Consider the following 25,488-nt stretch of genomic DNA (forward strand, 5'->3'; position numbering starts at 1 on the left):
ACTACTAATTTGGACATATAAATACTGATATAGACAGGCAGGAAGACAAATGGACAGAGACAAATACATCATTTACATGTAATGAAAGCGTATTTTCTCCATTTCGCAAGTGAAAATACTGAGAACAGATGAAATAAGGCATTTTGAATAGGATCTCATGGTTCCAGAATCAGATTTCCTGGACCCTGATTCTCCTCTCCCCAGTTGCCCGCCCTACTCCATATCCATTCTTTTTCTGTTGGAAAGCCTTTTCTAATTATTTTGCCATGGATTGGTTCTAGCTAATCTCCCTCTTTATCCTCCCCTCTCTCCAACTATTCCCCTCTTCCCATTTTTTGCTGTTACCAGGATCTGACCTGTTTCAGGGAAGATATGAGTTTGGTCTCAGATATCTGTTTCTCCTTTGCAAATCTTGATGTCTCGGTCTTGTCTCTGTAGAGAAACCCCTGGCGACTTGGGCATTTCTTCGAAGGGCATAACATTTAGACAGAGGTGAATTGTGCCTTCCTGTGCCACACACTGAAAGCCTGATTGCGTCCCACATCTGTCACTGCTTGCTGAGTACTTGCTTCCTTCAGAGTCTGTAAAAGTACTTCTTGCATATTCATGCAAAGCTGAGAGCCCAAGGGTTTCTGGGTAGTCTTATTGCATTTGAAACACTTTGTAATGGGTTGCAATCTATTCTTGGTTAATGAAGTGGGTTCTTATGGAGATAGTCATCATGCCTGTCTCGGTTGTAGTAGATTTAATAGTGTATGCATTGTATATTTAAATGAAATAATCCATCTAGCAATTCTCTGCTAAAAAGCCCAGAATGCAGAGTACATTTAATACACACTTAACACAGAGTTTATCTAATACAGGGAAGGAAGAAAGGAGGACCTATTATTACCATATTTTACTGTTGATATGGCCAAAGTACTGGAGATTAGGTTGATTTGAAATTTCTAATGATATTTGATACCAAGTCTTACCCTACAAATACTATTATCTAAGCAAAATTAGCCTTTAGAGCAATCTGCCCTTGCTATAGTTTTTCTCCTACACTTTTCATCATTGCCTTCGTGCCCCTGGGCAATCACTACCTTCATCCTGCTCCTCTAGCTATAAAAGAAAATACTATAAGAGTAATTAATTCGTGTGTAGGCAGTAGATCTACTAGTACTCTTCCAGGAGGAATGTTTGTCTTCTCAGAAAGATGAGAACTCCAGTTGCCACCCAGCTGGAACTACTGCTCCAAACATAATTTGAGCAACAGAATCCAACCTCCAAAAAGTACATATTATATTATCTCATTCACTTAAAGTTAAACAAGAGATAAAACTACTCTATGCTGTTAGCAGTCAGAATAGTAGTTACGTTAAAAAGGAGGGAGTCATGGTGTGGAGGGCCATCTTGTATGTTACACTTTAATTTTTAAAGTTTAATAAAAATACATATATTGTTGGAAGTGGGCTGTGATTAACTTACAGAAACAATTCTACAGTAGCTGGGTCTAAGTCTCAAATCCCTGCTTATCGCCTATATGATGCCTGTCTTGTCCACAGACTAGCCTGGTGTTTTTTTTTTTTAACTAAGGAAAAAAAGACAAACTTCGTACCTCTTGACCAATATCTCCCCATTTCCCCTTGCCTGCCGGTCTTTGTAAACCTTAAATATATACAATTTTTAATTGTCCTTTATATGTCAGTAAAGTTGGGGAGGAAAAAAGACATGATAAAGAGTAGATTTGCACCACATCTCACCTGTTCTTTTTCTAGATCTGTGACAAAAGTGACTTGCTTTCCAGAAACCTGGATTAATTACATGCTCTCTGTCATTGAAGGACAGATCATAATTCTTGCCCTCAGGAGGGACTCACAGTAATGATTTGTAACTCAGTCTCCTTGGTAGCATTCAGCCTTCCAGCCAACTGGGGGGAAGAGAAAGGAAGGAAGGAAGGACAAAGGGAGGGAGTGAGGGAGAGAAGGAAAGGAGGTTGGGAAGAGTGACACTTAGCTAAAACTTTCCTGAAACTAATGAGATGAGGAAGATGCTGCTCTACCCAAGCTTGGAGCTCCAGGAACTTGTGGTACTGACATGTTGCTGGGGGGGAGGTGTATCATCTGCTGGCCGGGAGGCAAGAGGCGCATCCCCACCTTCCTAACCTAACCCCACACAGGAGACCAGGTATTTTCTCCCTAGGGCATCTGCAGTTTTATTTAGTGGCCTTTCTTTTATTAATAATTTTATTCTTTTGTATCACAGTGAATTATTGTTTAAGAAGACTTTTAATAGAAGTACTAAAAGGATGTGGTAAGAAAAGAATTATGAGATCACCACTCCATTTTTTGTGCCTTTGTCATATAAATGGAGCTGAAATATAGTACATGGAATTCCAGTATGCTTGTAATTTTAAATTAAAATGATCATAATGCATTTGGATGGAAATGTCTTTAAGTTTTTTATCTACTTCCTGAAATAACGAATTACATTTGTAAGGTTCCTTGAATGAGGACATAGGCTGCTTGCTTTAAGCTAATTTAAATGGCATAGGATGCAGCGTGTTTTTCTTTTGAATGACTAACTATATAATAGAGGTCACTCAGTACTTCCTCTCATTTTGACTCAGCTTCAGCATTGATTTTATGTCCAAAAATGTCCATGTTATTTTATAGGTGGTCATATAAAACATGAAGATGGAAAAATCCTTGATGTGTTTGGATTTTGTATGTTTTTTTAATCGCCTGGAATTTCCTTTAATGACAACTGGAACAGCAAGAGCAAAAACCAAAAGACAGAATGAGAGGTAACTAGTATCAACAGGGTGACTGAAATGGAAAAATAAAGACTTTGCATTTTCATTTGTTGCCACAGGGAATTACAGTCTGTAGCCACAAGATTTCCCACTTTGGGTCTATACTCTGAAGGGCAAATTGACAATCCATTGCAGGTTTAATTTAGTCTCAGTATCAGGTTGTCTGTTCCAGTTGTATTCACCAGATCCACAAGACAATAATTTTTTAAAAAAATAATCTACCATGCCTGAATTAAGAAATTAAAACACACAAATCAAATAGACTCTGAGTTTGTAACAACTGTTTATGCTCCTTTTCCTGGCAGCAGCTGCCTTATCTGACAATATTCCCAGAGCTGTATGCCAACAAGGCTGGCAAGGCCAAATAAAATGCTTTGGCATGATAGGGCAATAAATAATCTGAAGCTGTGAGACCAAAACAGCCTTGCTGATTACCAGCAGTAATTCCCAAGGCAGGAAGAAGGCAAAATTAGCCAAATAGGAGAAAGGGAATAATAATTTTTTTTCTATTGAGCTTTCAAGAAAATGTCAAAGAAAAAAAAAAGGAAGAAATTATATTTAAAGCGCTGTCAGTTCCATCCATTATATGATGTATATCAAAAAGTATTCAACAGACTCTATGGGATGTCATTGCAGGAGCTCAAACATCTTGTTAGGTGGTTGAGCAAATGGCCTTTTAAGGGGTCTTTCAATCCAAGACTCTTGCTTACGAAAGAAAAAGCCTCTGAGTGACCTTAAATAAGTGGTTCCCGGTGAGAGTTGTGGATTAAAGTCTCCTCAAGAACTTTCTGAAAACACACTGCCCTGGGCCGATGTCAGAAAATTCTGATGCTCTGGGTCTGGTATCCAGCCCAGGCATCTGCATTTTTTAAAATTTATTTTATTGAAGTATAGTTGATTTACAATCTTGTGTTATTTCTGCTGTACAGCAAAGTGATTCAGTTATACATATATATACACATTCTTTTTCATATTCTTTTCCATTATGGTTTATCACAGGCTATTGAATATAGATCCCTGTGCAAGATGGTAGGACCTTGTTGTTTATCCATTCTATATGTAATAGTTTGCATCTGCTATTCCCAAACTCCCAATCCTTCTCTCCCCGACCTGCTCCCCCTTGGCAACCACACATCTGTCCTCTACCAAGCATCTGCACTTTTAAAAGCTCCACAGGTGATTCTGGTGCACAGACTAAGTTGAAAGCCATTGCCTTTAAGGATTCCTACAACTTCGAAAAGCGTCTAGCTTAGAATCCTGAATAATGTGCACCACAAGAAGCAATCACTATGTCTATAATAGAGGTACAAAAGAACATCTTCCAAACAGCAGTAAAAGTTAGAGAAAGTATCCAAATTAAAAACCATCGAAAGTTAGAAACTCCTTACTCTTTTGCTGCCTAGAGTTCAACATTGTATAGCTTAAAATACAACACCTAACTGGTTAGTAACTTGAATGGCATCACTCAATCCATTTGGTATGCTAAAATTCTTTATTAAAATATTCTGAGTTATCCAAGAAACAAGAAAAATCTCAAACAACCTAACCTTACACCTAAAGGAACTAGAGAAAGAAGGACAAACAAAACCCAAAGTTAGTAGAAGGAAAGAAATCATAAAGATCAGAGCAGAAGTAAATGAAATAGAAACAAAGAAAACAATAGCAAATATCAGTAAAACTAAAAGCTGGTTCTTTGAGAAGATAAACAAAATTGATAAACCTTTAGCCAGACTCATCAAGAAAAAGAGGGAGGGCTTCCCTGGTGGCGCAGTGGTTGAGAATCTGCCTGCCAATGCAGGGGACACGGGTTCGAGCCCTGGTCTGGGAAGATCCCACGTGCCATGGAGCAACTAGGCCCGTGAGCCACATCTACTGAGCCTGCGCGTCTGGAGCCTGTGCTCCGCAACAAGAGAGGCCACGACAGTGAGAGGCCTGCGCACCGCGATGAAGAGTGGCACCCACTCACCGCAACTAGAGAAAGCCCTCGCACAGAAAAGAAGACCCAACAGAGCCAAAAATAAATAATTAAATAAATAAAGTAGGTGACTTTAAAAAAAAAAAAAGAAAAAGAGGGAGAGGACTCAAATCAATAAAATTAGAAATGAAAAAGGAGAAGTTACAACCCACACCGCAGAAATACAAAACATCCTAAGAGACTACTACAAGCAACTCTATGCCAATAAAATGGACAACCTGGAAGAAACGGACAAATTCTTAGAGAGGTATAACCTTCCAAGACAGAACCAGGAAGAAATAGAAACTATGAACAGACCAATCACAAGTAATGAAATTGAAACTGTGATTAAAAATCTTCCAACAAGCATAAGTCCAGGACCAGATGGCTTCACAGGTGAATTCTGTCAAACATTTAGAGAAGAGCTAACGCCCATCTTTCTCGAACTCTTCTAAAAAATTGCAGAGGAAGGAACATTCCCAAACTCATTCTACGAGGCCACCATCACCCTGATACCAAAACCAGATAAAGATACTACAAAAAAAAGAAAATTACAGACCAATATCACTGATGAATATAGATGCAAAAACCCTCAACAAAATACTAGACAGCAGAATCCAACAGCACATTAAAAGGATCATACACCATGATCAAGTGGGATTTATCCCAGAGATGCAAGGATTCTTCAGTATATGCAAATCAATCAATGTGATACACCATATTAACAAACTGAAGAATAAAAAACATATGATCATCTCAATAGATGCAGAAAAAGCTTTTGACAAAATTCAACACCCATTTATGATAAAAACTCTCCAGAAAGTGGGCATAGAGGGAACCTACCTCAACATAATAAAGGCCATATATGACAAACCCACAGCAAACATCATTCTCAATGGTGAAAAGCTGAAAACATTTCCTCTCAGATCAGGAACAAGACAAGGATGTCCACTCACCACTATTATTCAACATAGTTTTGGAAGTCCTAGTCACGGCAATCAGAGAAGAATAAGAAATAAAAGGAATACAAATTGGAAAAGAAGAAGTAAAAGTGTCACTGTTTGCAGATGACATGATACTATACATAGAGAATCCTAAAGATGCCACCAGAAAACTACTAGAGCTAATCAATGAATTTGGTAAAGTTGCAGGATACAAACTTAAAGTACAGAAATCTCTTGCATTCCTAGACACTAACAACAAAAGATCAGAAAGAGAAATTAAGGAAACAATCCCATTCACCATTGCAACAAAAAGAATAAAATACCTAGGAATAAACCTACCTAAGGACGTCAAAGATCTGTACTCAGAAAACTATATGACACTGATGAAAGAAATCAAAGATGACACAAGCAGATGGAGAGACATACCATGTTCTTGGATTGGAAGAATCAATATTATGAAAGTGACTATACTACCCAAAGCAATCTATGGATTCAATGCAATCCCTATCAAATTACCAATGGCATTTTTTACAGAACTAGAACCAAAAAAATCTTAAAATTTGTATGGAGACACTAACGACCCCGAATAGCCAAAGCAGTCTTGAGGGAAAAAAATGGAGCTGGAGGAATCAGACTCCCTGACTTCAGACTATACTACAAAGCTACCGTAATCAAGACAATATGGTACTTGCACAAAAAAAGAAATATAGATCAATGGAACAAGATAGAAAGCCCAGAGATAAACCCACACACCTATGGTCAACTAATCTATGACAAAGGGCGCAAGGATATACAATGGAGAAAAGACATTTCTTCAATAAGTGGTGCTGGGTAAGCTGGACAGCTACATGTAAAAGAATAAAATTAGAACACTCCCTAACACCATACACAAAAATAAACTCAAAATGGATTTGAGACCTAAATGTAAGACCGGACACTATAAAACTCTTAGAGGAAAACATAGGAAGAACACTCTTTGACATAAATCACAGCAAGATCTTTTTTGATCCACCTCCTAGAGTACTAGAAATAAAAACAAAAATAAACAAATGGGACCTAATGAAACTTAATAGCCTTTGCACAGCAAAGGAAACCATAAACAAGACGAAAAGACAACCCTGAGAATGGGAGAAGATATTTGCAAATGAATCAATGGACAAAGGATTAATCTCCAAAATATGTAAACAGCTCATGCAGCTCAATATTTAAAAAAACAAACAAGCCAATCACAAAATGGGCAGAAGACCTAAATAGACATTTCTCCAAAGAAGACATACAGATGACCAAGAGGCTCATGAAAAGCTGCTCAACATCACTAATTATTAGAGAAATACAAATCAAAACTACAATGAGGTGTCACCTCACACCAGTTAGAATGGGCATCATCAGAAAATCTACAAACAACAAATGCTGGAGAGGGTGTGGAGAAAAGGGAACCCTCTTGCACTGTTGGTGGGAATGTAAACTGATACAGCCACTATGGAGAACAGTATGGACATTCCTTAAAAAACTAAAGATAGAATTACTATATGACCCAGCGATCCCACTATTGGGCATATACCCAGAGAAAACCATAATTCAAAAAGACACATGCACCCCAGTGTTCATTGCAGCACTATTTACAATAGCCAGGTCATGGAAGCAACCTAAATGCCCATTGACAGATGAATGAATAAAGAAGAGGTGGTACATATATACAATGGAATATTACTCAGCCATAAAAAGGAATGCAGTTGGGTCATTTGTAAAGACATGGATGGACCTAAAGACTGTCATACAGAGTGAAGTAAGTCAGAAAGAGAAAAACAAGTATCGTATATTAACACATATATGTGGAATCTAGAAAAATGGTACAGATGAACCGGTTTGCAAGGCAGAAATAGAGACACAGATGTAGAGAACAAACATATGGGCACAAAGCGGGGAAAGCGGCAGTGGGGATGGTGGTAGTGTGATGAGTTGGGAGATTGGGATTGACATGTATACACTAATATGTATAAAATGGATAACAAATAAGAACCTGCTGTATAAAAAAATAAATAAAATAAAATTCAAAGAAAATATTCTGAGTTATCAAAAATCACTAATTTTATCATTTTCTGAGAATAGGAAATTTGCATTTGGCTCATTTTTCCATACCCCCTCCCCCAACACATACACACAGAAAAATCTAACAACAGGACCTGATCTTGATGTACAGAGATTTGTGTCAAGGAGGAAAAAAAAGGTTAAACTTCATACTGATATTAGAGAACTTACTTTTAAAAATAATCATATGTTGATTCTACTAAAGAAGCATGGCCATCAAAAGGGCCAAAATGGATTTGAGGGCAAAGCAGAGAACTTAGAATCCAAATTCACAGGTTGTCCTTCTGGCTCTGCCTCCAGCTGTCCCTGTGTGACCCCTGTCTCCTGTACTCAGTCTTGTCCTGAAAAAACAAAGTCGAATCAGCCTCTCTAGGGAATGAGAGCTTCGTTCCTCCCCACTGGAAATTTCATGACGGGCAGTCAAGGTGAAGGACTGTGTCTCAAACTTGGGAAAAAGTAGCAACCATTTAATTATAAAGCACCCAGTGATATAGATAGTTCCAAAGTGGGTTCACTGTAGACTCTTGACCACTGTGACATCATCCTTTCAGTGGCTGTAAGTGATAGAAGACTTGTGCTTAGCTGAGTTTTTCATTCCTGCTTAAGGATAGAAAAGCACAGAAGACTCCATCCTAGTTCCATTTTTCTTTGAGGAGGCTTCAATTGCGTATATAACTATTAAATTGGATATCTGACAAACAACATCATTTCCTAATTCATACATAAAAATCTGATAGAAAAAAAAAAAAGGTAGGGTTTCCAAAACCTTTTATTGCTGTCTCTTCTGCAAAAAAGGCTTTTCAAAAGACAATTGAAAAGAGAGCACAGCTGAGTTTGAAGCTTGGGCTTCTTGAGCATCATACAGCAATTTATTGAGCAGCAACTGTATGAAAGATAGTGTCTCACACACGGGGACACTGAGATGGATGAGAAACAGTCTCTGCCCTCAAGACCCCTCCAGTTGAACTGGAGAAACAGGACAGTGTTGGTGTAAGATTAAGGCAAACGCCTACTAAATGGCCCAAGGTCCTAGTAGAAGTGATGGGAGTTCCGAGGATGGAGTGATCACAGGCGGTGGGAGCCAAAGTCTGGGTGGACCTGAATGAACAGCAAGCCATATACGGGCACAGAGGATGAGTGGTCACTACTAACAGGACGACTGGGGGGATATCTATTTTATAATCAGCAGACAATGGCTAGAACAAGGGCTATGTGCAGGGAAAGAAAGAGATGTAAGGTCTAAGCAATAAGTTGGGGCTGGTCCAAAAGTAAAGGAATTGAGGTCTTCTTATCTGCAGGCTGTGGGGCGCCACTCAAAAGTTTTTTTAAGCAAAGGTGTAAAAGGTGGTGTTTCAAAAAGATCCGTCTAACATTATGCCTGGAATGATCAACAGGAAGAAAGATTAGGGGTAATAAAACTAGTTAGGTGCCATCATACAGTCCGGAAATAAAGGACAGGAGGGTCTGGACTGGGGAAGCAGGCATGAAAATGGAGAGCACCGTGCAGGAGGTGAGTTCTATGTAGAGAAATAACAGAACATTGTAACTGATGGGCTTGAAAGGGCAGGAGAAGGAAAAGGAGCAGGTCAACACTTGGACAGATATTTATAGAACTCCTGTTGTGTACCAGGCACTGTACTAGGCCCTAGGGAACAATGATCAACAAAATTACCTCAGAAATGACTACCAGATGGGGCGCCTTTGGTGGAATTCTCAGAAAAGAGGTCAAACTCTCCCTGTCACCGTGAATTCAGTTCTCTCCATCAACACAGGAACAAACCACAGAAAATTGGTGGGCAGAATGTGTTGCTGGATCTCACTGACCTAGATTCACAGTTTGAGAACTGAGCTGTACTCAGACACATCCAACTGACAGCAACTCTGGTAGACGTCCTACGTCTAAGCTTGTAAGACACTTAACGGGGTTGGCTTCCATTTCAGTTTCCATTGGCAGCACACAGGAGCTCATCTGAATTTGGAGTCTCTGTCCTTTACCCTTTTCCATTTCTTTTTTATTATCTTTATCTACTCACTCTCAAAGCACACGAAAAAAATCACTTTGACATTTGCATGCCCTCCATCTCCAGCAGGGTCCTACTGTTTCTTGGCTGAATTGAGGTGGCAGAAGACTGCAAAACACTCAGGATGATTTCTGCCTCATGGGACGAAACTGTACATCACAGCATGACCTATGTGAGGCTCTCACCAGGCCAACACCAGTACTCTTGATGTGGCACAGATTAGGAAACGTGTCAGTTGAGCTGGAGGGAGAATGGTTGAGTTTCGGGTTACTGTTTCTCCATGGATGTCACATGTATTAAATGCCCTAGGTGTTGATGAGGATCCTATTGCTTGGCTGAAGGTTAATAAAGCATATGGTAAAACGTAGACACTAAATTAGAAGTGACATTTTAACCCTAAATTATTCTCCAGCTTCTAGGGAATACATCCACACTGCCAGATACAATACTGGGATTTCAGCCATCCTTAGACATAATGACATGCAAGAGAAACAAAAGTAAATTTGGGGTAGGGGGGATAAATTAGGAGTTTGGGATTAAAATATACACACTACTATATATAAAATAGATAACCAACAAGAACCTACTTTATAGCACAGGGAACTATACTCAATATCTTGTAATAACGTATAAGGGAAAAGAATCTTAAAAAGAATATATATATTCATATATATATGAATAAGTGAATAACTTTGTTGTATACCTGAAATTAACACAATATTGTAAATCAACTATATTTCAATAAAAAATTTTTTTAATTGTAAAAAAAAAAAGTAAATTTGCCACCGCCTTCTTGCAAAACCACTCTAGTAATACTACCCTGCTCTTAATAATTGCTTACTATTTCTCCTTGTTTTCATCTTTCAAAATGTCACATTAGTCCAGCAATCTTTAAGAGTATTTCTAAATCTGTTTTTCATTTATGGTCACTGGATGCTGCAGTTGGGGCCCAATATTACCCAAACACTACCTGTCTACAGATGTAAAAAGCTTTGGAGATAGGTTACAACAAGCCATTCCCTTTTATCTCTTTCTGAAGTGGAACCAAGTTCAAAGCTGTGACCACATATCCAGAGGTGACTCTTGGTACAGAGTTTCAAAAAAAAAAAGCCTATTAGGAGCTAAATAAAAGGTGTTGAATCTGTTACATTCTGTGCACATTTTCTAATCGTCCATTTCTTTTTCCATCCATACCCTGGCAAGTGATAATAGTCCAGTATAGATTAGCTACTAGTAGTTGTAATATTAGGAGCAGTAATGTGTGTGATGATGATGTTAATTTAATTTGAAAACCCTAAGTTAGTGGTTTTTAAACTTTAGCGTACCCAAGAATCACACAGAGTGCACATTTGAAATGCACATCACACTTCTGGGGTTCTCCACAAGAAATTCTGATTCGGCAACCCTGGCACGGAGCCCAGGAACCACTGCATGATTCGGAGGCAGGTAATCTGTAGACCACACTGTGAGAAGTACTGACTGTCTGGAGTTCACCAGACATCAGTTTCTATACATTAGCATTTGAGGGCAGGGGGAGAAGATTCATGCTAAAAGTAAATTGCATGTGTCTTTGGACAGAAAATGCCATCTAATATCATTCAGAATAGTATCTTATTGAATAACATAACTGGCACTTCAGAGAAATAGCTCTCATGTAATAGAAAACCATGCAAAACTTCACTAGTGAAATACAAGTGCCTATGAAAAGCTAATTTTCTTTAAAATACTGTGTCTTTTTAGGGGGAAATGCTTCCAGAATAAACGACATCATGTGTTCCATCTAGAGCCTTTCTCTCTGTTGATAACATTTGCATATTAAAATACAGTATATCTGCAGTGAGTGCTTATTGCTCTAATTCTCATTAGGCACGTAGGCTCTTAGACTTGAATAGAAAAGTCTGAAGGTGTGAAGTCCTGTGGCTTGAAAACAAGCAGGATACTAAATTCTTCAAGTAGGAATAGTGGAAAGAGGAAGGAAACTCAGATGTTTACTTGGGTAGGAAGTTGTGTGGTCCCGTCCATGAGCTTGTTAGGGAGAATTTGAGAAGGGCCCCTGGAGAGCGCCCAAAGCTGATTAAAGCTGGATCTTCAGTAACAAGTATTGATTGCACGGAAGATTGTGGCACAAGCGCCAACTGGCAGCTCTTCTTTGCTCTTCACTGAAGGTTGAGCTCTGAGTGAATGTGTCTTATAGGAAATTGCATCAGGAGATTTTACGAGGATTTTAAGAGTTACTGAAATGCCAAAATGCACTGCTGAAAGATCATTCATTCAGTCAGTCAACATGTAACGAGTATGTATTGAGCGCCTACCCCATGCCAGGCCCTGCACAGAGGGCCAGTGATATGACTGTGCCTCACTGGAAGCTTCTAATAATCATCTGTCCGCCTGAGATGACTTGGATACCTTGACTCAAATCCAAACAGTATATCAATCACCTAAAGGGGCGGAGGTCAAAATATGAATAGTGGGGATGTAAAAAATATTACTCTCTGAACCAATTGATGACAGTCAGTTGCCTTCTCCAACTTCCATACTACCCTTCCTTCTTATTAACTGAACCTTGGGTTTTAAATCAGCACATTTCCAGGACTTCCCTGGTGGTGCAGTGGTTAAGAATTCGCCTGCCAATGCAGGGGACACGGGTTCAAGCCCTGGTCCGGGAAGATCCCATATGCCGTGGAGCAACTAAGCCCGTGCGCCGCAACTACTGAGCCTGTACTCTAGAGCCCATGAGCCACAACTGCTGAGCCCACGTGCCACAACTACTGAAGCCCACATGCCTAGAGCCCGTGCTCCGCAACAAGAGAAGCCACCGCAATGAGAAGCCCAAGCACCACAACGAAGAGTAGCCCCCGCTTGCCACAACTAGAGAAAGCCCATGCACAGCAACGAAGACCCAACACAGCCATAAGTAAATAAATAAATTTATTTATTTATTTAAAAAATATATATATGAGCACATCGCCACTTGGAATAATGTCCACATTTCTCAGCTTTCTTTGTCCTACGTATAACAATGAGACTAAGTATTGCCCGATGATATGAAAGTAGAGGTGCTCTGTATGAGATCCAGGAAGCCTGGATTTGAAAGGAAAGAGTTGTGCCCTTCTCCCCTTCCTGAATCTTGAGAAAGGGATGTGATAGTTAGAGCATAAACAGCTATTTTATACCATGAGGACAAGGGCTGTATCCCAGATATGACCCAGCAAAAAGCTAGAAGAACTTCAGCCCATGATGACTGTCAAGTCACTATACTGCACTACAACCTCAAAACACCTTTCACACGAGACAGAAATAAACTTTTAAAAGTTGTTTTGTGGGGGCAGGTACTTTCTGTCACAACCAAATTTAGTTCTCGGTGATAAAAAACTATCTTCACTAGCCATGAACAGAAAACCCAGTTCAAGCTGGCCGAAACAGTGGAGGAGAGTTACTGGTCCATGTAGTTCTGAAGTAATACAGACTTTGGGGTAGGTTTGATGGGTCTGCTCAATGATGCTGTCAAAGAACCAGATTCCTTTCTTCTCACTTCACCTTCCACAGATGAGCTTCATTATAAAGCTGGCTCCTCTTCAGGGGAGCACAGTGGTTGCCAGCAGCTCCTGGCTACTTGCCTCCTCACACACATTCAGGGAGGGGGACATCAGTCCTCTCAGAAAAGTAAGGAAGATTCTTTCAGATCTTGTCCATTCTTATTAGTCCAAATCGATCATCTGTCCATCCCTGAGCCACTAATATAACCAGGGGGTGAATTTCTCTGGACCTGCAGTTTCCTGACTGCGTCGAGGCACACTGGGGCACCACAAACAAACTCACAGGGGCACCATGGCAGAAATTTAAATTTTTCAAAAAGAACACAGATACACCTGTCCGACATCACACACAGTTCTACTATTAAGTTGTTTGGACCTAACTACTTAATAAACAAAAGTGTTAGATTTGTAGGGGTTTATTTTATTTGTTGGTTTTGGTTTTGGTTTCATTTTCTTTTCTTGGCCTAAAGGCACCATGAAAATATTAATGAGAGACTTACAGGTACTGTGAACCAAGAAAGGAACCTTTGGCCTAGAGTCTCAGTCCTGTAGTCAGAGGTGGAATTAGCTTCCCCCAGATTATGGGGGCTGCACAGAGAGGTGTGGATTTACAAGTGAAAACTGGGGTGATTGCTAAGAAAGCAGAGAATAGACGTGTGGGAGGCAACCACAATGTCCATAGGCCCTTGGAAGAGCTAAACGCTGCATTCTTCTTAGGGAGAGAATTGCCTTTGTTTAGGAAAATACAATAAGTCCTTTGGGGTGAAAGGTGAGACCCTTGAAGGCTTGGGATCAGCAGGAGACAATACAGCAAAAGAGAAAGCAAAACTGTCCTTTGTTAGAAGTAATAGGAATGTGGAGATAGGGAAAGAGGAGAGAAAAGGGAAAGAGAAGAGATCTGAACCAAAAACCAGAGTTGTCAAGTCTTTGAAGAACACCAGCATTTCGTATTCTAAGTGTCTATATTACTGCAATACTCCAACCTGCCAAACTTGAGAAAAATCTATCACCCAGGTGAATAGGGTTTTCTTTTTCAGGCAATCAAAGAAAGGCTGAGGTCCCTGCTTATGTTGACATCATTTAAAAGAGGAATAGCACCTGTAAAATAATTGTGTCTCTGCAGGGATCTAATTCAGTGGAGCCAGAGACAACATGAGAATAACCTGCCTCCTTTCCCCTACCACCCTCTACCCCCCAAATTAGTAGAAATTATAGAGAGGGCACAGAATAGTGGTTCTCAATCCTGTCTACATATTTAGAGTCACCTGGGGAAGCATTTAAAAAGAAACAGTGACGTTTTTCCCCACCCTAGACCAAGTAAATAAAAAATCTCTACGGTTGGGGCTCAGAAATCTATATATTTTTTAAAGCTCCCCAGATGATTCTAACGTGTAGCCAAGGTTGAGAGCCACTGGTCTAGGACATTCCACAAATCAAGGAATAGATCTTGAAGGGAAGAGAGACTCCTTAACTTGGGAGTGGAGGAGGGGGCTGAGGAGGGGTTGATATGGTTCCTCTTTGTCCCACTTAAATTCTTTTTTTTTTTTTTAATTTATTTTATTTATTTTTGGCTGCGTTGGGTCTTTGTTGCTGCGCGCGGGCTTTCTCTAGTTGCGGCGAGCGGGGGCTACTCTTCATTGCGGTGCGCGGGCTTCTCATTGTGGTGGCTTCTCTTGTTGCGGAGCACAGGCTCTAGGCGTGTGGGCTTCAGTAGTTGTGGCACACGGGCTCAGTAGTTGTGGCTCGTGGGCTCTAGAGCATAGGCTGAGTAGTTGTGGTGCACAGGCTTAGTTGCTCTGTGGCATGTGGGATCTTCCCGGACCAGGGCTCGAACCTGTGTCCCCTGCATTGGCAGGTGGATTCTCAACCACTGAGCCACCAGGGAAGCCCCATGTCCCACTTAAATTCTCTCCACCAAACCAAGGTTATTAGAAAAGGCCTGGACTGAGTCGTGAGATCCAGGATCTAGTCCTAGCTTTGCAGTTCACTACCTTTGCGTGATTTGAGGTAAGTCACTTAATTTTTTCTCTCTCCGAACCTCCGTAAAAGAGAAGTGGGCTTGATAAAATGATGTCACTTTCCCAAGTTCTCAGAGTACCTTATCAGCATTCACTGTCTGACACGAACAAAGGCCAAATCCAGAAGGAAACCACGATTTCTCCTCCCCATTTCAGAAATGTAAAACCTGAAATGCAGAGAGCCCAGGTAACTCCCCACACAAGAGTAGGTGAGGTGAGGACGGCTGCTTTCTTCATCAGCCGTGGCTTGGTTGTCCTTTACAGGGGATTTGGGTTTCTTGTACAGGATATGTGGGGACAACGGTGTTTTTCTTAAATACCAATCCATTTCTTATCAGGGATCTTATTCATTCGGAGGAAGAATAGAGGAGTAAATGGTATACTTATTTGGAAGTTTGATTCCTCTCTCTTTCTTTTTCTGGTTGTTTTTCCTCCTGTCTCCCATAAGTATCTGCTCCTCTTTTAAAATATGAATAGATTTGATAGCTTTCTCCTAAAAACAGTGGTTCTCAACCAGAGACAAATTTGCCCCTCCCTCCCGCCCAGGGGAGCATCCAACAATATCTGGAGGTATTTTTGTCATAGTGTGGGGGGCAGGGAAGTGGATACTCCTGGCATGTAGTGGGTAGAGGCCAGGGATGCTGCTAAATGTCCTACGATGCACAGGACAGTCCTCACAGCAAAGAATTATCCAGCCCAAAATGTCAATAGTGCTGAGGTTAAGAAAACCCATCCTAAAACGTGAATGAGATTTGTCACCCCTGTTTCACAGAAATTTCAGTTTCTGAGCGTATCACAGTTCAGGTGCTTTTATCCCTGATGCATTTAGCGACAGCAGTGACTCCTGAAGATCAAGTAGCTCATGACAGCAAGAGTGTTCTTCAGTAGGAGGGAATTAAATAGCTATATAAAATCCCAATATTTATTCAGTTTTTCTGTAACGTATTATTTACAGGCGTTGGAACTACTTCTGGGCAAAAATGTCATAACTGTAAGACAATCACAGAAATTGCCTTCACGAGTACAAAACCTGCAGAGGCTTTTGTTACCAGACTTTGAGAGAAGTGGACTTTGGGACCCCTAGAAATTGAGATGTTCAGGCTCCTTCACTGACAAATTCAGTGGGCGATAAACAGGTTTTGTTTTGAGTACGTATATGTGTAAAAATGATCTGAAGGACTCACATCAAACTTAATAGTGGTTTCCCATAGGGAAAGGGAGAAGAGAAAAGAGAAAGATGGGATAGAGGGGGAGAAACAGGACTTCATCTTTTTTTTATAAATCAGCTTTATTGAAATATAATTTCCATACAATAAAATTCACAAGCTTTAATTGTGCAATTCAGTGGGCTTTGACAAATGTATACAGTTGTGTTAAGTCCAGTAGAACTTTTAATTTTTCATATTTGAATCTTGTACAAGAAACTTGTGTTTTGTATTGTTTATAATTTGTATTTTGCTTTATAATTTAAAAACATGTTTTTAGAAGAACCGTTCGAAATTATGTAATCATACCGCCCCTCATTTTGTAAAAGCAGCTTACAAAGATGCATGAAGCATAGCAAAATAACATAACTGGAAATGAAAGGGATATAAAAGGAGAAACAATAATTTAAATTGGAGCCAAGTTTAAGAATGCAAACTGTGAATTCTCATTTCCTCTTTACACGTAGGACATTCAGACTTTAAGCTTCCAGTCATCTTCTCTTGTATGTTTGAGAACTTCATTGAACTTAGGCTCCTATTTAGCAAATCCAATTTGCTATCCTTCCTTTTAAGTATTCATGATAACTTATACCATCAGTGTTTTTCATAAGCTCATTGAAGGCTAACCCCTAAATATTGTTTGCCCATGAGAAAGCAAAAGCTACATGAGCCAAGTTTTAAAACTAAAGTTATCCTTGGTACTAACAAAGAAGGTAGAGAGTGACTTAAGGTAACTTTCTATGAAAAGCCAACTTCTGCTGAAATTCAGGAACCAAGTCTTGTAAAACCATGAAGTCCCCTGTGCAGGGCAGGGGTTTGCTGGAGCCAGCTTCAACTAGCTTACCAGGGTCAACTGTTACATTCTGGGGAATTTTGACAGCTGGTTGTTAAACACATCCATTATTAAAAATCAGATTACATAAACTTATGATTAAATAAATTTTATTAAAAACAAAGGTAATAAATATTTAAAACTCATCCCTTCCTAATTATATTAGTACATTTTACCATTAGCTGTGCTCTTACAGTTATTTACATCTATTTATGTGCGTATGGTGATGTTATGTAACAGTGTGCCCATGCACATCCCTTCCCAATGCCATATTCAGATGTCACTTTGGTAACTTGAAATTGCCTATGGTGAGAATGTTTGCACCACAGAAATCAGCAAATCTACAAAACAGGACTTGATTTATCATTTTATTGATTGTCTAGACGTAAGAAAGTGATGGGGAAATTTTTAGTCACGCAGATTAAACTTAAAAATGTGTCATGTGTGTAGCCATTACATTGAGGGAAAAATGAGGAAATATTCTTCCAGTATTCAAAAACTACTATGCACTTCAGCAAAGAAGTCCCTCACATCATTGCCAAACAAGTAAAGTTCCAATATATGTCTTCATTGTTTCATTTGTCTTACTCATTAGTGTAAACAAAATATCACCCAGCAGCCATGTTGGAACTACAGTGATTTGTCAGTTGCAACTATTAGGTTGGCCTCAAATGCACAAGCTCTGCAAAAATCAACAGAAGCATTTTGTGAGAATCAATTGACAATATGAAATTTATAGTCAAGAGTATTGAAATTTTTATTATTATTTATAAATTGTAAAGGATACTACCCATCCTTTATATCAGTAAAATTTATAATAAACGTCTGTAGGTATATTATGCATATGTTTTCCCCCATATTTACCAGCACACTATTGCCTGGAGCTGAAGATCTCAGGGCACTAAACATATGCTAAAGACTTTTTTCTTTGGCGCCCAGGCTAAGAGTACAGTTAGGTAGAGCGATATAGTTGAAAGTCCCAATGATGATTTTCTTCACACTGTTCCAGAAAAAAAAAAAACAATGCTCTTTCCTGTGCACAGACTTTCCCTAACCCCCAGGCAACCGTTTCACAAATGGCCAAGCAGACTGGGCAGAGGATTTTGAATGTCTCAAAGCAAAACAATTACAATTATTGCAAGGAAAATGTTTGAATGTGTGCCTTACTGATGAGATAACCAAGGAATCATTTGCTCATACAGAGACTAAGCATTAATCCACCAGTGGTGGGGTCTGAGTGAACAGGGCTGGTCCTGGGCATCATTGCAAAGTGTGTGTGTTTGGCTGTTTCTCCTCTCTTACCTCGGAGCTTACCCCTCTACTGCTCTAGAGGTGATAATGCCTCTTCACCCACTGTCTTTTTCCATTCCCAAAGGCTTTGCTCTTCCTTAATCTACTTAAATAATAGAGTAGCTAGCTCTGGAAACCAACCTATGTAGTCTAGTAGCAAACTCAGATGACTTCAGAGGCCAGACCTTCTCTGTCTAAAATGCACTTAAATGCAAACTTTTCAACATATGTGCATGTCAAATAAATTGTATCTACAAGAAAAATTAGCCCACAGGCTGTCAGTTAGTGAGCTCCAAGTCTAATCTTTCAAGGGCTATTGGCAAGGTGGTAGGTTGGTGTGACAGGAAAAAGGTGGACATTTGCAGGGTGACTCACCTGGACCTGAATCCTGGATTTCTGTCTTAATGTGTGACCTTGGAAAAATTACTGAATTATCTGAACCTTGGCTTTCTTATCTGTAAAATGAATTGTTAAAGAAAGAAATAAGGGAAGATAGATAAACCATCAATAAAGAGAAGATAGCTCAATAAACATTCCAATTCTTTCTTGCTATTGAATGACCCAGGGGAAACTGAAAGATCACCCCGCTCCCAATACCCAAGGAAGTTAATTTTTGATGATGAGATTTTAGGAGCTGAATTTAGGGTGCAGGCATCTGAAGAAACATAGCCAGGGCATGACGTCAGTAGCCAAGTAGGCAGCTGTCTACTGTACTTATTCAAGACATAGGAATAAGACTGTGGGAGATTTGCTTCTGCTACAGAACTAGTCTTACAGAAGCATGGCAGGGGTAAGAAGGGAAGGTAGGATGCCAGACTTTGCATTTTGGAAGTACTTTGGTCTGATTTTTTTCCTCTCCACTCCTTGAGTCAAAAACTTAAATCAGGGCTTCCCTGGTGGCGCAGTGGTTGAGAATCTGCCTGCCAATGCAGGGGACACGGGTTCAAGCCCTGGTCTGGGAGGATCCCACACGCTGCGGAGCAACTAGGCCTGTGAGCCACAATTACTGAGCCTGCGCGTCTGGAGCCTGTGCTCCGCAGCAACAAGAGAGGCCGTGATAATGAGAGGCCCGCGCACCGCGATGAAGAGTGGCCCCCACTTGAAGCAACTAGAGAAAGCCCTCGCACAGAAACGAAGACCCAACACAGCCATAAATAAATAAATAAATAAATAAAAATTAAAAAAAAAAAAAAAAAAACTTAAATCAGGGCTGTGACTACCCATAGAAGCTCCCCTTGTTCCTTCTGCCCATGCCCTGCTCCCCAGCCCTCCGCAGAGCTCAGAGTGGTCCTGTAAGAGCATGGGGGGTTTTTCCCAGCCTTCCACAGAAACCACTGTGTTTGAAGATTCCTTCCAGAGAAATGGTTTATGTGACTTGTGGTTGTAGTTTGAATAGTAGAAGAATTCTTTCCTCTGCATTTTCACGTGTGCCATATGATCTGAGTAAAAGCAGCAGCTCCAAACATGAGATAATTTGTGGAGGAAATGTCAGCTAGCTTGGAAGGGAATATTTGGCATTGAAAGTTTGCCCAGATTTAACTAAAAAGAACCATGTAACCTCATTCTTAGGATCACAGCCCATCAATTCGGAGAGGTTGTTTAAAAGACAACCTCTCTCAGGTTATGTTCATTTTGAGCTGATCCATGGAAAAACCATTAAAAAATGAAAACATGATATCAATTCTAGAATGTTATTCATAGCTATTTGACTCAGCCTTAAAAGGACTGCAAGGACTTGATGCCTGGTGTATTGTCAGACTCTCAATAAACTGTTGATGGATGGGTGGATAAATAAATGTATGAATGATTTTAGATATCCAGGAGCAATGAAAAGTGTGCTTGAGCATCATATATTGTATATCTCAATAGAATCTATAATGAGTTGCTTTATTGAGTTGGCTCCATTTTGATATGTTGAGATGAATACATATGTATATTTCATAGGAAGGTCAATTATGAGCAAGCCAAAAATGTGCTCTGTTTCCTAAACATCTTTAAATACGTTCTATATAACTTTGCTTCGGTATTTGACCAATGCATCCTACATTGTTCTGTGAAACAACATAGCCTGGGAATTTTTTCAGAATAATTGATGTACTACAAAAAAAACATGAGTAACAAGTGGGAGAATGAAACTGCCTTCCAGACTTTTGGATGAGAAGATTCCCAGAAATGTTGGGAACTGCCGGAAATGCCTGGTTGTTAATGCAACTAGCCATGCAAATTATCTTGGGCTGGAAGCCAGACATTTCCCACTCTGTTTTGTGACAGCTCCCCTCTGGGGAGCAAGGCCGGTTCCTCCAAACCAGCAGCTGTGTAACAGACCACCACAACGTGGCCAAGATGATTCTCAGAGCCGTTTCCTCTCACGGCTACGTGCCTTCTTCATCAAAGAGATGCCTCTGTCAGGAGTAAGGTTGACTTTCTTTTTACTGCCAGTGTACCCTTGACCTACCTTAAATTATAGATTATCATCTCCTGAAGGCAGAATCCGTGACCAAGTTACCTTCGCATCTCTTTCCCGTTCCCACCTCCCACTGCCATCGCGCCCGGCCTGAAGGGGGCGCTCCAAGAGGACAGTTGAATTGAACGGAACACCAATTGTATCCAGTCCTGATGATATTCAGTAATTACTCTCTTTTACACAAAGTGGAATAACTCCTTGGGGAAATGGCAGAAATCAGAAAAGACATTTAGAGCAGCGACTTAACCTCTCAGATACTCCCCCAAAGCCCTGTAGAACTCCTGCGTGTTACCCGGAGTCCGGGGCCTCTCGGGAACTTGTGGCGTGGGGACGGATTAGGGGTTTTCTCCTTTCCGTGCTGGCTCCCGGCGCAGCCAGAAGCAGGAAGTATAGCCCCCGGTGTTAAAAGAACACTTTACACACAGCTCTGGAGCAATACACCGCCTCCACCCCTTTTTAGGAAAAAATGTTGGGACATGGAACTAAACAGCCTAGCAGCCACATTCTCGGAATATTTGAAATGATACTCATCTTTTAACAAAGCGGAGCATCCACAAAGCGGAAGCAGAACCTGTTCCTCCGCCTCGAGGTGGCTCTGTCCTTGGGAGCCTGAGCTCTTTGAGGTGATGCCCTGCCAGGCGGGTCGGGAGCACATCCTCACATCCTCGCAGTGCCATTCCAACACCACAGGGGAAAGATGCTAGAGAGACACACAGTCTCCTGAACCTTTTTCTGTGTATGCCCCTCTGGATGGCAAGCGCCCTGCATTGTGTATATACATGCGTCTTCTGAACCCAGCCATAAATAAATGCAAGCTGTCTTATTCAGACAATAACAACATATAAGAGAAAGAAAAACAATCACTAACAGGAAAAGAAAAACCTGTTCTTTGTCCCAAAAGAGAGAAACCCTTTGTGTTCGGAATAAACACCTTTAGCTTTTTCATGGAAAAAAATGTATTTTTTGTTTATTATCTATAGTTACCACTTCCTAAATCCTTTTAGTTTAGAAAGACTACGCCTGACAGAGCTTTTGTATTTTTCTTTCCACAGTTAAGCAGAACCACTCACTGCTCCAAACAGGGTCTGTTCTAGTATTAAAAGTCATTTCTTTTGGCACATATTTTAACCTGTCTTAAAATGATAACCATGAGGCCTTGATAAATTATTTGAAAAGCCTCTCCTAAGGCGGCTTTGGTGGTTTTGTTAAGACATTTATTTTAAGAGTATCTCTCAATAGAATTTATCAGTGAATTACTTTATGTGTTCCCAGCATTAAATTATTTCCGCTCTAAGAATATTATAACTCCTTTCCTCACAGTGATGAAAAAAATGAAACTATTCTCAAACAGTGCTAGGTTGGGTACTAGCCCTTATGTCAGTAATTTTAGGAATGTTCCCACCAGAAGTTATAAATGATAAATATAAAGCCCGGAAGAGAGAGAAACATTAAAGAGTGAGGAAAAACAGCAATTAGAATTTCACATAAATACCATCAACTGAAGAACAACAAATCAAGCACATGGGAGAGGGGTGGTATTGTTCAAGCTAGGATGTGGGGAGATGGGAGGGAACATGGAGAGAGCTGAAGGCCGGGTAAATAAAGCACACCAGGAAAAGAAGGATTCAGTCTCCATTATTCCAGAGAAAATGGGCACTTTCTGAGGTAGGTTTCTCTGCAACCTTGGAGATTCTAGTTTGTTCCTTCACTGACAAACAAAAAGTCAGCAGTGATAACATCCTTGATAACACTTCCTCTGGAATGTATAACATTCCATGTTTCTGCTTCATAGTCACCGCCGGACATGCATGAGTCAGACTGAGAGGTGGGGAATTTGCTGGGCTGCTCATGGGACCATTGAAGTTATAGTCAAGGCCTATGAGGTGTGGACTTGCTATGCTTCTTTCTCTTTCAACTCATCTTGTACTAAGAGCCATAGGCGATTTTTTTTACCTCAGAACAGGCTATCTTAAGTGTGAGGTTAAAGGGCAAAGCTTGCCAGAACAGTAGATGGGACTGCAGACTGGAAACCTGAACCTTGTTTGTCTGGTCATGCTGTCGTAAAATACTAGTAGCTATTAAGGGCTTAGTACAGCACCTAATTATATTCATTCTCTTCACTTATTTCTCACAATAAGTATGTCAAAGACTATTATTATCCCAATTTTATAGATGAGGAAACTAAGAAGTCAAAAGAAAGCTTGAATTTCTGTAGCTCACAAAGGATACAGCAGAGACTTAAACCCAGGTCTTTTTCCAGAGTTCACCGTCTTAATCTGTCCCCTCCTACACAATAATAAAGGGAAGCTACTATTATTTTTGTTAGAAAGCAGCCAAAAGAAAGTCTGCCTAGGATATAATTAAATAGCAATTCATAATAGAGGAGAGCTACTTGGGTCTGGATCTTTTTCTCTTAAACAAGCCTCTTCATATTATTTTTGGGCATATCCATTTTATAAAGAGGGCTAAATTGAATATGTTGTTAATGTGCTTATAATAGTTCTAAGTTGTCCATGTCCTTGAATAGATACACGGTTTCTCAGGCTGGGCTCTAAGGAAGAACCCACCCTACCCGTGGATGGTCCACCCTATGGGCCTATCGCCTCAGGGAACAATTTAAATTAAAAAGTGCGAAAGAGATGTCCAGTCAAGTCCAAACTGTACCATGTCATAACAGGATTACACACAAAAAGAGAATGAATGGTACCATGATTAATTTTGACCATAAATTAGAAGTACCAAATAAGTGTGAAAAAGTAGATGATATGGTAGTTTGTAGGAGAGAGATTTTGCTGCAGCTCTGGAAGTCAAGAAAGAGCAAAGTGAGATGATTAATAAATAAAGTTTTGAGTTGCACAGATCTGGGTTTAAATCTACCTTTATGACCTTGAGCAAGTTATTTGACCTCTCTCAGTCCAATTTCTTCATCTGTGAAATGGGAATTTGGGGATTCAATAATAAATGTAAAATATTTAGCATGGTGCTCTGCCTGTTCTTACTGTAATATAATTGTCTATTTGTCTGACAGTCTCCTCCATTAGGCTGTGACCTCTTCAAAAACTGGATTTATGTCTGTTTATCTTTGTGTCTCTGAGCCTTTGATATAGTGCTTAAGCTCATCCCACTCCTGATGTTTCCTTCTATGTGAAGGATATTCCATTATCATATTATTCCTGGTTTCTGTCTGCTCTTGACATATTCCCCACTAGGAGAAGAGAATGGATTACCTGATTGGTGAGTCAAGAAGGCCTTACCATCTGTACTCTTCGCATCCTCGTGGGAGTGAAGTTTCTGCAGGGAGCGCGGCGTCTCTTCTGCTCTTCCACACCATAAATCTTACTGTCCAGTGCCTCCATGACTTAGTAGACAAGAGACCTAACTCTGGGGTCCTATAATATGAGGCCCATTTCCACACAAATCTTGAGGGGTAAAGGAAGACCTAGCTGGAAAGATAGATTAGAACCAGACAGTGAAAAGATCTTCTTATACCTCCATGGCATGACATTTTGGCAGATTCCTTAAAACATATAGACAGTGATAAAGAATGGAAAGAGTCTACATGAGTAAGCCCAAAATCATACTTGTTTTTGTTTTTAATGTTTGAATATTTTTGGTGTGGGGGAGGGGTGCAGGGGAGTGGGGAAGGTTGTTCTTTGCATTTTTGCTTTAATTTGTTGAGGGACTGAAGATGAGATATCAATATTTTAAGTTCTTTGCAGAATTCACTTTTGTCTTATTTTTAAGTTATTTTATACTAAGGTACTAATAAACCCTTCATTTGATGAATGGACCTGCTAAGTCAGCTTTTCTCCAAGTGTGGTCCAGGGACCATCTGCCTCAGAATTACCTGGAGGGCTTCAAAATACAAATTACTATGCCTCACCTCGAATCTGCCAAACCAGAATCCCTGGCGGCAAGGCCTTGGAATATGATTTTAACATTCTCCCCAAGGGATTTTTATGTTCATTGTATTAAGGGCCGCACCTGCTAACAGACAAGTGAATTCAATTTAAATGTACCTAGAAGAGGAAATTATGTTTGTGTGTGTGTGTGTGTGTGTGTGTGTGTGTGTGTGTGTGCAGTTATTGCTAAATCAGTTAACTGACCATTCTGATTACTGCTACTGACCATTCTGATTACTGCTATGGTCCTTTTTCCCTATAGACCAGAGCAGCCCTGCTTACTCAGCTGAGGATATCATCAAAACCCCAGCTGGGCCTTTTGTCTGTGTGTCATTCTGATAGATCTTATGAAAAAAACTAGAAAAAAAATCATTTTAAAACCCTTAAAAACTTAAAGACAAACACATACTTTTAAAAGAACAAGAAGAACCCTTACA

General features: G+C 40.1%; 1 protein-coding gene across 7 annotated transcripts in view; it reads left to right on the forward strand.

Moving 5' to 3' along the window:
* Nucleotides 1-25,488, forward strand: part of DDAH1 (dimethylarginine dimethylaminohydrolase 1) — a 248,395-nt gene that overhangs the window by 217,243 nt on the left and 5,664 nt on the right. The window lies entirely within an intron of this gene.

The sequence above is a fragment of the Balaenoptera physalus genome, assembly GCF_965194825.1.
Source record: "Balaenoptera physalus genome assembly, chromosome: 1".
Taxonomy (NCBI): domain Eukaryota; kingdom Metazoa; phylum Chordata; class Mammalia; order Artiodactyla; family Balaenopteridae; genus Balaenoptera; species Balaenoptera physalus.